Source organism: Ranitomeya variabilis, chromosome 2 (genome assembly GCF_051348905.1).
Source record: "Ranitomeya variabilis isolate aRanVar5 chromosome 2, aRanVar5.hap1, whole genome shotgun sequence".
NCBI classification, from domain to species: Eukaryota; Metazoa; Chordata; class Amphibia; order Anura; family Dendrobatidae; genus Ranitomeya; species Ranitomeya variabilis.
Window position 1 is genome coordinate 477,068,011 of NC_135233.1, and position 17,773 is coordinate 477,085,783.

Sequence of the window (17,773 nt, forward strand, 5' to 3'; positions counted from 1 at the left end):
ACCGGGGCCCATACATCTGACCAAGGTGCAGGTGAGGGCTCAGGTCCATAGTTGTCACCGGGGTCCATTGGACTCCAATAACGATAAGTGATGGACTGTGAGACCGGGAGTAGACAGATTGCAGCAAATCCACAGATAAGGGTTAAACAAGATGAACTAATGTAAGGTTTGTGCGGCTTTATGTTACATTTGGGCGAAATTCCCATTTTTGTGAATCCGATCCATAGCTAATAAGATTGCGCCATTTTGGCGACAGACAATGACCATTCCCATTAATGTTCTTACTTTCTATGCTCTTACGTGTCCAAGAAAAACATTTTTGGGACAGTCAGTCTGTAAGGAAAACTTGTGCAAGTGCCGAGACATTCTATCCTATGGAGGAGACACAAACCTCTGCCTTCGTGTCATTACTGCACCCTGTCACCAGCTGCACGCCATCCCTGTGACTTGTACAGTGTCACAGAACCGCAGCACAACTTTCACTGAGCGGGAATAATCGCTTTCTCCAAGCGCCCGGACTAGAATTAGCCAGCAGTGCACAGGTTAACACCCGAGCAGGTGGGAGGGGCCGCAGTCACCGCCCCGTCCTGAGGCCACGCCCTCTGTGCGCTTGCTGGATCCGGGAGCAGGTCTGGTGATAGCAGCAGGTGCAGAGCTCAGGTGAGTGCACGGGGGGCTCATGGTATGGGGGGCTCTGTGCAGGTGACTGGGGGAGACGCTTCAGATCTACAGTGATCCTGTAAATGAATAATGACTGACCCCCCAGTGACTGGAGTTGGGACCTGTTGGCTTTCCTGTTATATGTGCACTAAGGGTGGGCTCATGGTATGGGGGGCTCATGCAAGGTGCACTGACTGCAGAATCCATATGTTTTCTTCCTTTGTCCCATGTGCGTTCTGGATAATAGGATAGTAAGCGACCCTGCAGGACCAGTGGCAGTATGGACACCAACCGAGCCTGACTGACCAGTAATGGGGTCTGCCATCATGCTTGATGGGAGGAATGGTGCTACGCGCGTCACCGTTCTTCTTGCCATATATCAGTGTCACAGATGTTCCCTTACCTGTGGATTTTGATGCAGAATTTCTGCAGCTTTCACCCTGAGCAAATCCTCATCCAAAGTCCCGCGCCATTTCTAAATCCTTTCCCGTGTGGGGTCAGTGTGACTGCGGACTCTCCATGTAACCGTCTCTTTTGGTGATTCCGGCGCTGATTGTCATAAGATATTCCAGTAAAGTGTCTGGAGATGGCGCTTGTGTGTGATCTGTGCCAGTTTTGGGGGCATTGCGTGGCGCTAGACTCGTATTATAGCCTGTGTGATTGTCATCTTCCTCTTAGGCAGGATCCACACTTGCACTTTGACCTCTTCAGTTCCAAATTTTAGGAACAGGCAATCCAGAATTTGTCAAAAACATATCTGATGGAAACAGAGGGGGCCCCATTGATTATTATAGGGTCCGTCTCAGTTCCATTGTGTCTGTATTTAGAGCAGAAGAAAAAGTGCACCCCTTGCGGACCCCATAATAATCAATTGGGTACCTCTGCTTCCATTTGCATCAGCTATACAGTGGATCTATATATATATATATATTTTTACCTTTTAAAGGTGTTGTTCTATTTACAGGTCGAGCCACTAGGACCTGCCCCGTCAGCAAAATCCGGGAACTTATCCCCATTATAAAATTAAGCAGCAGATTAATTTTTTAAAATATAAATATTTTTTAAATATAATTCTGCTACTTTAGCAGAAGCACAGGATCAGTAGACGTTTCTCCCTTTTATGGAAGAGATTAAGATCCATTCAGCAGTTGTTGAAACTGTGAGACAATCCACGTACAGGATCTGTAACACGGGCCACACTGGTTGTCACTAGTGCTGAGCGAACGTGCTGGGGTAAGGTGTTATCTGAGCATGCTCGAGTCCTAACACAGTGTCTTCGGTGTGCTCGAATAATATGTTCCAGTCCTCGTGGTTGCAAGTTAGAAATTATTTAAAAGCTTTGTTACACTTTAAATAAGTTTCTTGTTTCTAAAAAAACTATTGATTCTGCACTTTCTCATTGATCCATATTACAGATATTTGACATGTGCTGTACGGGTGCTCTAGTCACATGTGCAGGGCCGCTCCTCCAACCCTTCTGAAATACCTGAGATTTATCGGAATTCCTTTGTATTCCAATAACATAGTTGGAAATGTGTTTTGTGGGGGTCTCGGCAGTGGCAGCCCCCTCTGACAACTCATCTAACTGATTAATGCAAGCGATATTTACGTTTTAATTCAAAATATTGTCTGTAGATGTATTAAATAGACAAAACATTGTAAAAACAACTCTGGAAAAAAATAGTGTGAGCTTCTTCAGAACTGGAGCAAGTTATCTGTACGGGCACGGAAGAGGCGGCACAAGTCATTACGTCTGCCCGAGTGATCTGGGGATTTAGGCTTTGTATACAAGTATAGGGTTAATTAGTTAAAAGGGCGCAGTCAGACGGCCATATAAATCGCACCGCAGTGCTCGGACTGGCCGGCGGCTCTACCGACCTGAGCGCCACGGCTGCATAGAAATATATGAAGCCGTCACGCTTGGGTCGGGAGAGCCGCCGGCCGGTCCGAGCACTGCGGTCCGATTTATATGGCCGTCTGACTGCGCCCTTTATCTGAGCCATAGATGTGAACGGGTGATTCAAATTAATGGGATCAATGGGATTGTGAATAAGTGACTTAGATCTGCACCCGCATCCCAAATCATCCATATGTCATCCAAGCGCTGTTTTTGTTTTTTGTTTTTTTTTATAAATAATGCGTGGAACATTTTTATATTATTATTTTGGCTTACAGACAAAAAAAAAATCAATACCACAGTGATAATAAAGGTTGATTAAACTCGGATCCATATTTCGACCTTAGAAATGTAGGGTCCATTCTGCATCTCTGCTTACTGGCAATTTTTTGTATGATTGGTTCTGCATTCTAGTAGTGTACAGACCAATATCCCTTCTGCCAATGCAGCTAATATTGAGGACTGTGCAGACAAGTATCGGTGGGCGCTGCAGGGCTTGTTCATCCCTCTTCAGACGCCCTATACACTCTGCCCATCTGTGCATTACTATGGACGCGTTCACACTAGCATTTGTAGCTCGCTCTTATTCTGTTCTGTCGTATTTGCAATAGAACATCTTTCCATGAATATCTCCAAAATTAGATTTTTTTTTCCAATGTCATTTTTTTGTATGAGTTATCTATTTTTTTTTTTTACAAAGATGAAAGGAATAGTATAGTCTTCCCTTTAATTCAAGCCTCCATTGCAGATCCCGACAAAAATGCTGCATAATTGTCTAGTAAATGCTGGACGCCATGACGAAAACCAGACAGACCCTTAATAGCTGCGGGGGTCCGGTACTTCAATTGTTTTTTCAAGTCCTGGTTCACACATGCGTATAAAAAATCATTAGAGTTTTATCCAGAAAATTCAGACAATTTTTTTTCTCACTTGCCATCCATGTGCAGTCCATGTATAATCCTTTTTTTTACGACAGCAGCTATTAATCATTTACAGATTCCTGTTACTAAATTGTAATGTTCCCGTAAAAATCAGACGTTATGCTAGACTGTGGCTCCATATGGCATCCGATTAATATTATTTTTTTTATTTTTTGGTGCACTTATAGACGTGAATGGATAAGTGTCATCCGATTTATGGAAGAAACTAGTGTATGGGGTGATTTTTTTTTTTTTTTTTTTTTCGTACGCAGATTCATCCAGTGAAAAAAATCACTCATCTGCACTGCCCCACTAAATAACATTGGTCTAAGTGCTGTCCATTATTCTGACTTTTTTATTTGCTGTATTTAATCAAACTGGCTGATGTTTCTGTGACTTTTTTTTTTTTTTCACAAGTGTAACTTTTTTCATGACAGCCATCTCCTAATTACAGGTGCATTAAAAAAAAAGCACCAAGGGTGGCAGAAATGTTTAAAATGTCAGTAAGTACCGGTATCAACATTATGTATCACAAAGGGTTTGTTTTATGCTTGATCCTCACTGTTATCCTATGGGGGGTCAGAAATGTGACTCCTGCTCTACATCATGCATGCTTTACTTTTATTTTGGGGGTTCATCAGTGCAACCAATTCTTACATGACGTGGCACAAGAGTAGATAACGTCACTTGTTAGCACATCCTGCCCCATCTGCTTCTGTGATCTTTGTTGGTAGAGATGGCATTGACCTTATAATCTGTGTCCTGACATTTTCTCTCATGAATGAAGCCAAGAAACGCTTCCCGAGAGTAAAGGGGCACTTAAGAGCTGCAGCCTGTTAGTTATAGCTTTCTGTAGAGGGCTGAGTATTGATAAGTCAGAAGTTAGATGCGCGGACAGTTTTGCATGCAGCCTTGTTAGTACAGTGCAAGCTGCTTATTACTGCACCCTGAATCCTGCCTAGGTTGTAGCAGGATATTGTCATACATCCTGGAAAACATTGAATAATTTGGTAGGTGTACTAATATTGATCACTCAAGCTCTTGATAAATGAAGTACAGCTGTGTAGAATGAGCCACAATAAAATAAAAAAACAAACAAAAAAATAACGGAAAGTTTTTCAAAAGTTATTCGCCTTTTTAAGTACTTTTTCAACTTGTAATTGTAATAATTTTATTTTTTTATTTTTTTATGCTGCACCTCAGGTAACCTCGGCCAAAGGAGAGTTAAGCGATTACAACATGTTGTCAACAGGCTTTAGATCTTGAATGGGCAAGTACATCGCCTGCTGACTTATAAGACTCTATGACACGTAAAGCTGATGAATGACTCCGGCTTTAATCCCCTTGTTGTTCTCCATTACCGTTAATGTTGTCAAGAAGAGGAATTAGGATCATGTGACGGCCCCCCTGGACGCGTACGACTACTGTATGTGGCGGTGGGGAGTATATACGTGTGTGCAGGGCCGATATGGAGATATATACGGGGTAAACATATTGACGTGGTATACGGCATTTAATCAGACTGTCAAATATTCTGGACTACTAGATAGAAAAGCCAAATGCATATGTAAAGGTGGATCTCCCTGATCCTTAATAAGACGAGTATGTTGCTGCTCTTTGTGAAGGTCACCATACTCTTTAGCCGAAAATCAGATGATTTTGGCAATTTCAGAAGGACTGCCCGACCATCGGATGTGAATGGGGTTCTCCCGGCAGATAATGCTGGGGAAGAGTTGGAATATCAACAGACGGTCATTTTGTTTTGAGGGAAGCCATTGCCAGAGGTGACCTGCAGCAGGTTTCTCCTCTCTCCCCGTTGGAAACACATGAAGCCTTGGCTGAACGATCGTGTGTATCGGGGAGTCGGGGGAGATTGCGGTTTCTTCTGCAGTTAACTGAGGAGAACGGCCCACTTTAGAAACAAATAGTCGGAATTTCTAGATTGGGCGATGGATTGGTGACCGTTCACTCTGTGTATAGATATCTAATCAAGTGTCGTTTCAGTTCATAATGGAAATTTATTTTTTTTTTAAGGGGTTTTCCTCCATTCACAAGACCCCGCCGCCCACCAGGCTTTTAGGAACTATCACAAATTACCCATAAGATGCATAAAATGAAGTGGTTGTCTGGTGAAAATAAGTTATCACCGGAGTGATCGGTAGAGATCCAACCTCTGTACCCCGCACCGATCAGCGGAACGGGGAACTTTCATGCACATTAGGGCTCATTTAGACATCTGTACCCATTGGTCCAAGATCAGATGACAATGCATGGACTGGTCGCGGGGCTCCGGACTATGAGGCTCCCATGCTCGGGTCAGTAGACCCAAGGTCAGTCCATACGTTAGCTGTCCGCGTCCGGACCGATTTGCATGGACGTCTGAATGACCCCTTGGTATGGAGAGGAAGTGCCCTTGTTCTACCACTGTTCCATTCCTTCCCTATGGGGCCGACGAGCGCTGCACTTTTTCAAACAACCCCATAGAGAAGGAATGGAGCAGTGTTTGGGCAGCCGACCGGCCTCTCCATTTTGTATCGGGAATAAAAGTTCACCATCAGAGATAAAAATTCTCCATTCTGCCGATCAGTGCGGATCCCAGTGGTCGGACCCCACAATCAGTAAATAGGTGATAACTTGTTTTAACCAGACAACCCCTTTAATAATGCCATGTCTATACAAATACTGATCCCCTCCACTATCATCTCCAGGTGACAGGCACAGTATACCAACTGGCCGCACGTAAATACCGGAGTGGCATCACTGCACTGGTGCTGGACTCAAAATTCGATTTTCCCTCTGTCGAACTCGTGGCCAAAAATCCCCTCTGACAAAAGGCTTACCCTCCGTCCCGACACAGGATTATCCGCCCTGCCTGGATTAGCACTTCACATGTATCTACGTATGTATGGGAATGGCGTGCTCATCTAATCCCGCCATTTTATCACTCTGTGACACCGTACTCCGGCTCGGACTGGCCCGCTGGAAAACGGGGAATCGTCCGGTAGGCCCCTATGGGGAAGTGCTAATGAGCAGTGCTGGAAAAAATATCATATTATTGGTCATTAATCAGGCTAACCAAATTAATATTACATAGAAGCAAAAGTAAATTTGTTTACTGGGGTCAGGTTATTTTTGCATGTAGCTGAACAGTGGTCCCCAAGAATCCCTGTTACTGGTGGGCCTTTGCCTATCCAGTGCTTACTTTATCATTACAGTAATACGGTGCTGAATTTGGTATTTTGCAGTGTTTGTTATTTTTTGGGGTGCCCGTATTATAGTATTTGTGCCCACTATGGCAGTAATGTTCGGGTGTGAAACCAGCACCATACAGTGGCTCTACTAGAATGCGGTATTATATAGACACCATCTGGCAGTAATATTTGAGCCCTGTGTGAGGCTGAACTTAATGGAATTTATTGGAACAACATCTCCATGGCTTTGTTACATTTTGTAACCACTGCAATGCAACATGACTCCCTCTGCTGACAAGGGGAAATAATTCCTTCTGACCAGTCTTGGAAATATCGGGGTCTGTACATCTGATAGATCCCTAAGAGAGTGCTGGTGAGAGTTACTTTTATAATTTTCTAAGACTCCATTCACACTGAATTTAAAGTTTTGCTCCAACATAGACACCATTGTATGTCACGGTAATGGCTACATTACCATATGTAAAAAAAATATGTCTGTTAGTGAGGAGTGATTGTGCTGGGATAAGGTGTTATCTGAGCATGCTCAGGTGCTAACCGATGTCTTTGGCGTATTGCATGAGTCCTCGCGGCTGCATCTGTTACGGCTGTCAAACTGGATGTCTGATTGGATGCAGACGTCACAGCCCATATACCCCATGTGACGTCTGCACCCAATCACTTTCCTGAGTGGTATATGGCAAGTACCGCTGAGCCGATCTTCAGCCAATCACTATTTGGGGTGTGGCGTCTGCATCCAATCACTGGCATTCGCTGCTTTATACACCTTGTGCCGCTGAGCCCAGTGATTGGCTGCAGATTTCTCCTACACTATGAGGGCTGTGATGTCTGCAGCCAATGCAACCCAAATAATATCAGCAATGAGCATTGGGGACACAGCGCTAGAACAGATGGTTGAGTATATATTATATACACTATTTCATTTTTTTAAAGGGATTGTTTTTCACTTACCTTGCCCCTTAAAGGTATTTTACTACCTCATCTGAGAGCAGTATGATGTTGAGGTAGAGACCCTGATTCTAGTGATGTATCACTTACTGGGCTGCTCACTGCAGTTTTGAAAATAAAAAACTTGAGTTTTTTTTCTAGCAGTTCTCTGAATGCTGTGCTCTGTATAACTCCGCCCACACCACTAATTGGCAGCTTTCTGTATACACTGCACTGGCAGAAAACTGCCAATCAGTGGTGGGGGCGGGGTTATACAGAGCTCATGAATATCGAACAGGTTTACTAGTCCTCTAGTGACAATATCCTGCTGAAAAGCAAACTAGGGATTTTATCAAAACTACAACAAGCAGCCCAATAAGTTACACATTGCTGGAATCAGGGTCTCTGTCACTACATTATGCTGCTCTCAGATTAGATGGCAAAAACCTAATGACAGATTCCCTTTAAAGGGTTCCCGCATAAATCCATTTAGATTAATTAAATGTGTATTGTTTATTGATAGAGATATGATCCTGAAAAGATTGAAGAGTAACTTTCATTCCAGGTAATGAGCCCTTTTATATCGTGACCTCATTATTTAGAAGTAATAGGTATGGCTTATGTGAGCTTAGTATGAATTAAGGAAAACTAGCACCGCTGTGGCGATGACGCGCTCCGCTGAATGCTCCGGGCCCCGTCTGTAGCGCATCCAAATGTATGAAAATCAGTTTAAAGGTAAATCACAACGCTTCCTCCCTGTAGGTAAATTAGGATCCGAACTGTGTAAATCCAATGCAAACAAGTGAATAAATCCCACACAGCGAGGACTAATGCGGCGGCGGTAATGTCTGCACAGGACTGCACCATACCTACCTGGGATCCATATGGCAGCTTATCAGGGAGGTGTTACCAAATAATCAGTTACTCCAATGGTGCAGGTATTTATGACTCTCATTATAACAGACGCCCCAGTGTTTAGAGAGCAGCTGCATGAACCGGAGAGAGAGGATTACGTAAGTGCTGAGCAATCTCGCCTCTGCCCTGGAGTTATGTGATCCTATGTGCAGTCGATAATTAGTCATTTACACCCTGTGTATGTGTGTGTACATATATGTTCTTTTCCTCAGAATAATCGATATCATTAAAGGAGTATTCCTATCCCAATATGTAGTAGGTATAAGAATATAAGCCAATACATCCAATTAGAAATGTAGTATAGTTCTTCTGATTAGCTATGTTGCTTACCCCATTTGCAAAGCATCGCAGTAGCTAACTGTCACAATATAAATGGTCGTAACCATAATTATTTAAGCTGTTGCAATTCGGTATGCATTATGATGAGCTATTGGACTGCAAAGGGCCCATATATTGGCTGGGGGTCCTCTTCAGTCCTATGTCCGCTCTTATCTCATAGGTAGCCAATTGCGTTACTTAACCTAATGATGATCTAAGTGCCATAAAATTATGGTGCTTTAACCCTGCTCCATTGTAAATTTTTGTCACACGGTTAAAGCTAGCAGTAGCGGGTTGGGTCAGCAGCAGCATGGACTCTGGGGAGAAGACTGAAGTGGTTTATTACCGTTTCAGTCTTCTCCTTTTGCAGTTTAGTGAGCGCTATGCAGTAAATAGAAGCATGGCAATGCTGATGCTTGTTTATGACAATTGAGGAGTGTCTTCCGAGCATAGCAGAGCTACTATGTCCTAGCAGACCCAGATCAGCTCTGCCGCTCACTTGTGTCACTCCATTTGGCTGGTTTCTCTGTAACTGAGCCCCAGTTACAGTGGAAAAAATGCATAAAAAAATTTGATAAAAAATATATATACTATATATATACACTCACCGGCCACTTTATTAGGTACACCATGCTAGTAACGGGTTGGACCCCCTTTTGCCTTCAGAACTGCCTCAATTCTTCGTGGCATAGATTCAACAAGGTGCTGGAAGCATTCCTCAGAGATTTTGGTCCATATTGACATGATGGCATCACACAGTTGCCGCAGATTTGTCGGCTGCACATCCCAAAGATGCTCCATACAAGGCAGGATGGATCCATGCTTTCATGTTGTTTACGCCAAATTCTGACCCTACCATCCGAATGTCGCAGCAGAAATCGAGACTCATCAGACCAAGCAACGTTTTTCCAATCTTCTACTGTCCAATTTCGATGAGCTTGTACAAATTGTAGCCTCAGTTTCCTGTTCTTAGCTGAAAGGAGTGGTACCCGGTGTGGTCTTCTGCTGCTGTAGCCCATCTGCCTCAAAGTTCGACGCACTGTGCGTTCAGAGATGCTCTTAGGCCTACCTTGGTTGTAACGGGTGGCGATTTGAGTCACTGTTGCCTTTCTATCAGCTCGAACCAGTCTGCCCATTCTCCTCTGACCTCTGGCATCAACAAGGCATTTCCGCCCACAGAACTGCCGCTCACTGGATTTTTTTTCTTTTTCGGACCATTCTCTGTAAACCCTAGAGATGGTTGTGCGTGAAAATCCCAGTAGATCAGCAGTTTCTGAAATACTCAGACCAGCCCTTCTGGCACCAACAACCATGCCACGTTCAAAGGCATTCAAATCACCTTTCTTCCCCATACTGATGCTCGGTTTGAACTGCAGGAGATTGTCTTGACCATGTCTACATGCCTAAATGCACTGAGTTGCCGCCATGTGATTGGCTGATTAGAAATTAAGTGTTAACAAGAAGTTGGACAGGTGTACCTAATAAAGTGGCCGGTGAGTGTGTGTATATATATATATATATATATATATATATATATATATATATATATATATATATATATATATAAAATTCATTCTATTACATACAGTAATTATAACAAAAAAATAAGTAGGCTATACATATTAGGAATCCATGTGACTAGAGTGGCCTGGAAAATTCATTTAACAGAGTGTTTGGTATGAAACATGAACAGTATAAAATAAGCCAAAAAAAAAAAACCTTTTTAATTTATTTGAGGTGCAGAAAAAAATGATCTACATTACACAATGACTTATAGATACCACCAAAAATTAGTTAAAATATAATACAATTTGTCCCGCATAAAGACCCTCTTACTGACTTTAGTGGAAAAAAAGATAAAGTTATGGCTACAAAAAAAGACACAGCCAAAATTGGAAAAAAAATAAAAAATCAGCCTCTCACTAAGGTCTCATCATTGAGGCTGTGTTAAACTGTTGTGGCAGCGTTGCATTTTTTTTGCCAAAGAAAAAAAAAAGTGCTCTGACAGCTGCCCCTGGATGGGCAGTATTTTGTATTTTTGAGTTGGCAATATATGAGGTGATCCAGCTACAAACTGGATAAGTTCTTTATCTAGCTCGGTGTGTGCAAAAAAAACCTCATACAAATCCGTCAGAGCTACTGCTAAGTTCTGAAAGCTTTCCCTTTTCTCCAGCTCTTCTCTAGAGATCTGTGTACAGAGCACTCCATAAGCAGAGAAAGGTGATTGATTGTTCTCAGGCCTCCAGTGGAGAGGGGAGAAAGCACGAACAGTCTCGGGGAGTGCAGAGAAAACATCCTGCAGATAAGGTGGAAACCAGGTGAAGAGAGAATAAGTTCAGGATAGAAGCTGTGCTGATATATAGGCAATGAAGCACCATGGATACACACCAGCGTCATGTCTAGCCTGTATTACAGGGAGAGACACTCCCACAAGAGAAAAATCTGAATCTTCGATCAGGCTGCAATCTGCATATTAGGGGGTCATAAAAAAAGAATAAAAATTGGAGACTGATTCTTAGTACAATGTTATTAAGTAAAAGTAACTACTAACATGTATATTTTCCTATATCAGATGATGCATAGCCTTTGAGTTTTCCTATACTGGCCATTTTTTATTTTTATTTTAGGGCAGATTACTCATACAAGTAGTGTTCTGCAGTTTTCTTATTGCAGGGCAGCGGATCAGTGTTCAGACTTTCCATTGCTGTCTGTATCCTGGAGATCCCTTACTGTGTATCTTCACACTACTGATGGGGTCAATAGTTACAGTGTGTACAGTGTATATTGTGCCTGTCTTGTTTGCTGTTCTCATCATATAGTTTGGTGGCCAGCGACAAGGACATGTCCGGGATTGTTTTTCAAGAAAATATGACAACCGTGGCAAAAGCTGCCGTCACTGAACAAGTGACATTCACCGTGAGGTCAGACTCTTAAAGGAGCCCTGCACTCTATGAAGCGGCAGGTGTCATGGTTCCCAATGGCAAGGGAACGTAAAAAACACATAAGTAACGAACGAGCTCTCGGGTGATGGAAACTCGAGTTGACCGTGAGCTAAATCTACCACACAACTAACAGTAGCCAGGGAGCATACCTACGGCTTCCTATATGCCACGCGCCAGCCGGAGGACTAACTACGCCTGGTAGAGGAAGAAACAGACCTGGCTTACCTCTAGGGAAATACCCCAAAAGATGATAGCAGCCCCCCACATGTAATAACGGTGAATTAAGAGGAAAAGACATACACAGTATGAAAGTAGATTTAGCAAAGAGAGGTCCACTTTCTAGATAGCAGAAGGATACAAAAGAGGACTTCACGGTCAACTGAAAACCCTTTCAAAAACCATCCTGAAATTACTTTAAGACTCCTGTGTCAACTCATGACACAGGAGTGGCAATTTCAGCCCGCAAGAGCTTCCAGCTACAGAGAATCACAAAAACTGCAAACTGGACAAAAGGTACAAAACAAAAGGACAAAGTCCACTTAGCTGATCAGCAGACTAGTAGCAGGAACATGCAACCGAAGGCTCTGGTTACAATGATGACCGGCAAGGAAATGACTGGAGAGCAAGGCTAAATAGGAAACTCCCAAACACTGATGGAAGCAGGTGAACAGAAGAAGCAAAGTGCAAACAAGTCACCAGTACCACCAGCAACCACCAGGGGAGCCCAAAAAGCGGATACACAACAGGCAGGTGGGTAAGTATAGGGGCAGCTCACTCTGATTTAACCTCTAGCAAATTTCAGGGGTAAAATTGGTTATATAATACAGTAACGGCCAGTGACGTATATTTTTGGCTGAGATCACTAAGCGTTGTGTGGCGATGGCTCAGGAGCTGAGCCTGCTGTGTGTAAGGCAGATGCCGGCTGTGATACTTGGCTGACATCTGCCTGTAACTGCAGCAGCCGGAGCTCAGCTCAGATGAGATTGGCACAATTATTAGTGTGACAACAATGCAGGATGGCAAAGGCCTGCTGAAGCCAAAATGTATTTGGTACTGTCGTGTCCGAAAAAGTCCAATCTTTCAAAACATAAATTTGTGCTGTAAACGCCAAAACTAGTAATGAATGAACGTGCTCGGATAAAGTATTATCTGAGCATGCTCAGGTGCGGACCAAGTGATTTCGACATGCCCGAAAAATATGTTCGAGTCTCCACGGCTACATGTCTTGCTGCTGTTCGACACATGCAAGGACTGCCTAAGAAACAGGCAATCCCTCCATGTGTTGCAGCTGTCGCCATGAGACATGCAGCTGCGGGGACTCAAATATATTTTTCATGCACGCCTGAAAACATTCTGCTAGCACCCGAGCATGCTGAGAGAACACCTTAGCACATTCGCCCATCACTAGCCAAAACCAAAAATGTAAATGCCAGAATTGCTGATTTTTGGTCACTCTACTTCCCTTAAAAAAATAAAATAGAAAACCTATCAAGGGAATCTGTCGAGGCTTTTGCTACTCCATCCGAGAGCAACATGATGTTGGGAAAGAGACCCTGGTTCCAGCAATTTTTCACTTACTAGGCTGCTTTAATCTTTTTTATCTGCCACAGATCTAGCAGTTCTCTGAGTACTGAACTCTGCATAAAAAAACATCTTGTAAGTTTGCTATTACCGTTATTGGACTGACCTGGTGAATCCTATTGAAGTAGGAAAAAACGAAACCCCAAAAAAACAATGGTGCAATTGCGTGTTTTTTTCACCATTTATGTTCTCTTAGGGTTAGGTGGTCATACACGAGTAGTTTGGAGCGTTATCAAGAATTTAATTAAGGATTGTCTAAAAAAAGATTACGGGAGTATGACAATTACAATATGTGTTGTCCTTAACAGAATGGATCCAAAAGTTCTTTAAAAATATAACAGGGAAACTTAGGCGGAAATGTTACTCTAAATATTTATAGAACCTAGGAAAGAAACAAAATGAGCACATACCCTGCGGTAAGTAAATACTAACAGTACCTGTAAATATCCTAGGGTTCTTACTTGACACCATTTTGATCAAAAAAGCATAAAAGCCATCCCACTGTGAAAAGGTGTACCCAATCAGGATGAACCCTAACGCTCGTAGTTCACCTCACTGTATGTCAGCTGACCTCAAAATAGACGGGGAGAGAGCAGCTGCCCGTGATTAGCTATATAGACAAGATACGCCGCCCCAAAAGGGTGAGCCTTGTTCCTGTATATACAATGTATAAAAAACTAAAGCAAAACAAAAAAAAAAAGAGCTGGAACATATGTTGGTATAAGCACAATGGGTAGGAGAACATTCACACTGTGGTCATTGAACAGACAGAACCTAAATATATATAGTTAAAAAAACAAAGTATTGCTGATTTCATGGTTCTCTGCAGCTCCAACACACAGACTGCTCAGCTTTCCTAGCTGACCCATGTATTCTTCATTCAGAGAGAGACCCTGACATGTATCTCTCTTTAGCTACAGCTCACATTTTGGCTGGTCACTCACCAGCAGCACACTCGACTCTTCTCAAGATCCAGCAGACACACACCTAGTGAACACAGGCCCTGGTTCTTAGTCAGAGGTAGACGGGTGCAGCTAATCAATACTTGCAGTGCTAGGATTTAGCCCAGTCCTATGTGGCTGTGCTTCAGGATATAAAATTGTCTAAAAATCTGCAACAAACTTTGCAAATTAAATCTGCATGCTTTACTTGCACATTTGTTTGTGGATTTAAACCCCTTCACTGACATTGTACTGTGCAGCATTGTAAAATGTTGGTGCCGATTCTGCAATTGAAACCGTAATAAATATGTGAGGTGTACCCTAATGTCACTGGCTTATACCAAAAAGTGGAAGTTAAGGACATGAAATGGTCGCCTCCTCTGTGGATAAGCACCGCTTGGTCTTGGAACTTCAGTCGTGATCACTAAGGGCAATGTCCATGCTGAGCTCCCGTGAAGTGTTGGATCCTATTACAGTTCTTTACCTAATCGTTGCATTGTAGCGCTGCCTTGTTGTGTAAAATCTTAAGTTGTTTTCCCTGACATCTAACCCTTATAATTGTAGCCAAAGTACATGCCAGATTGACATTGGCACGCCACTCCAGACACTGGCACAGGCGCACTACTCCTGACTACACACAAAACATCTTCTAGATACAACACACTGTGCACACAAAACAATGCAACACATAAATCATGGGTGTGAGTGGTGCCGGCACACTGCACAATGGGGCAAGCAAATAGGAATTCAATCCCTAATTGGCTATAAATGCCCCGTAGTCTGACAGTCTGCGGCCACCATATATACTGATCTCCTAGAATACATCTGTGCTTGCTACAATTACAACACCTCTGATTTTTCCACCTATATAATGTATGCAGATTCCATGTCTGGCCTTGATCGCCATATGTTGCAATGTGAAACAACATATGTTCAGACTGTCCCTGCTCCGTGCACAATGTATTCACTAAACCTCTTGCCCAGAATATGTCAATCAAGTTTATACTTTTTTTCTCGCTATTTTTCATATTTACTTTTTCCCCAGAACTGATCCAAGTCTATGCGGAACATTTATTCTTGCGGAAAAAACGTTTTTGTGTTGATTGTAACATGCTTAGAGGTTGTCACTACTTTATCACTGATGACCTACCCTTAGGATAGGTCATCAATGTCTGATCGGCTGGAGTCCGACATCCCCGCCGCTCTATTTTTGTCTGTTTAGGCCGGAGCGGCCACCGGCAGGAGCTGCTCCATCTTCTGATAGTGGCCATGCCAGGGTACTGCACATCCGCCCATATTGATTTGCTGCGGCCACTATCAGAAGATGGAGCAGCTCCGCCATTGGTCGGATGCAGCCGCCGACACCAAGAACAGCTGATTGACATTGATGACCTGTCCTAAAATCTGTGGGGTGGAGATGAGGACATTCCTGCACAGATGGAGTAGACCTCTGCTGATGAATGCCGGCTACTGTGGTGGTCCATGGTCTTCTTCCTCCAGAGGGAGCAAATTGGGGCTGAAGATTGGGTGGGCTGCCTTAAAATTTGAGCCATCGTGACTCATTGTGGGTGTATTGGGGAGGTGAGAAATCTTTTTCTCCCCTGTTTAGTTGTGTTTTGCCCCACTCGGAGCTCAGAGATCACACTTCCACTCTCTTTAGAGTCCTTGCCATATCTCCTAGAGATACAATGTATTCTGATCTCTGCTGTATTCTGACTTCATAACTAGGCTGCGAACGTAGGGTTCTTGGGATCCCATTTCTGTGGATGTCTGTATGTACCAGTACTCACACCGAGAACTTCATCAGATAGCTTGACTCGACTGTAGAGGCATGTATGAACATTGCAGAAGAAGTTTATTCTCTGGTTGAATTCTTGTATTATGTACATTAGTAACAACGGCAAGTAGGTATAAAGACAATTCTGAACTAAGATTTACAGAGATGAGCCAAGAAAGATGGCTGACAAACACAGCTTGGCTACAGGGAGAGTGACAGGACAAACTTCTATAGTTGTTTCTACAGTCTCTATACTAAATGTCTGTCTTGTTTTCCGTAACATTGGGTATATTATAGCTTATTATTATACCTTGATTTATTGGGCACTATACTTTTACAATCTGTTTTATTTGTCATATCTCTTATTCCCTGTAGTACAAGATATCCGTTTGGGGGAGAGAAGTTTACAGTAAAGCCCCAAACAAGGTGCAACCTGCTGATCACCTCATCTAACATATGATAACCTCCATACATAAATCTGAATATTAGCCGTCATTATATAGTTTGCAGGTCTTTGTTTGCGCTAGTTGAAATAAATTAACAGAGAACAGGAATTTGTGCCAATAGATGACATAAGGTAAGTTCTGTTTCTTTAGGGTATGTTCCCACGAGACTCAAGTTTTTAGAAGCATTGCTAAGTAGGAGATTGAAAGATACATTTCGGCAAAAGATATACTCCACAAACATTGATTGGAACTATGGAAAATTCATCCCATATATTTCTGCGTCTTATACTTTTCCTGGATTTCTCCCCATAGTGGTCATTTTTTTAAAGAGTGACCTGTAGTTTTAATTTTTTTTTTTTTTTCATTGTACACATGAAAATAAGATACTTAGTAACATATATTATTAGAGAAATCCACTTCTTTCTCCTCCTGGACTCATCCTTCATTCTCAAAATTATCAATTAACGGGGTAAAATCTGTCTTGAATAATGAATTTCTAATAACGGAGTCAGGAGATGACAGTTGGTGCTCGTAAGTTTTATGGAGAAGTGTAACTGTCGTTTCAGGTGAACTTGCAGCAGAATATCTATATCTGCCTCCAGCTTTTCCATCCCGTCTTTTTTTTTTTTTTTCCTCCTCCTGGACTTATCGTTCAATCTCAATTCAAAGGTAAAACCTGTATTTAGTGAATATACATTTTCCTATTACTAAGATAGATGGCAGTTGGTGCTTTAAAAGGGAATCTGTCATCTGGTTTTTGCTGTGTAATCTGATAGCATGATGTAGAGCCAGAGACCCTGATTCCAGTGATGTCACTTGCTGCTCTGTATGCTGTCATTTTGATACAATCATTGTTTTCTTGGCTGCAGGTCTAACTGAGCTCTGTATAACGCCACCCCCACACCACTGTTTACAGCTTTCTGTGTACATGTGTGCATAGGCAGAGAAGCTGCCAATCAGTGGTGGGGGCGGGGTTACACAACAGTTGACCAGTAGGCACAAGACACCTAGTCCTGTAGTGATAATCTCCTTCTGATAAAACACTGATTTTATTGAAAACAGCAATACACAGCCTAGTAAGTGTCATATCCCTGCAATCGGGGTCTCTGTCCCTACATTATGCTGTTCTCAGATGCGGTGAGAAATGTTGCCCACAGGAACAGGACAGAATTACCCAATTGTACCACCATCCCTATGTAAGTGTAAAACTCTTGTTTTTCCTACTGTGACTCTTTGTAAT

At 42.7% G+C, this 17,773-nt stretch overlaps 1 protein-coding gene across 2 annotated transcripts in view; it reads left to right on the forward strand.

Moving 5' to 3' along the window:
• Positions 1-536: 536 nt before the first annotated feature.
• Positions 537-17,773, forward strand: part of CRACR2B (calcium release activated channel regulator 2B) — a 67,770-nt gene continuing 50,533 nt past the window's right edge. The window contains exon 1 of one of the 2 annotated variants that reach the window (XM_077287819.1): positions 537-660. The gene's annotated coding sequence lies outside the window, so the exon portion shown is untranslated. Of the gene's footprint in view, positions 661-17,093; positions 17,203-17,773 lie in introns of those variants that run through there. The other variant, XM_077287821.1, reaches the window with a different exon arrangement.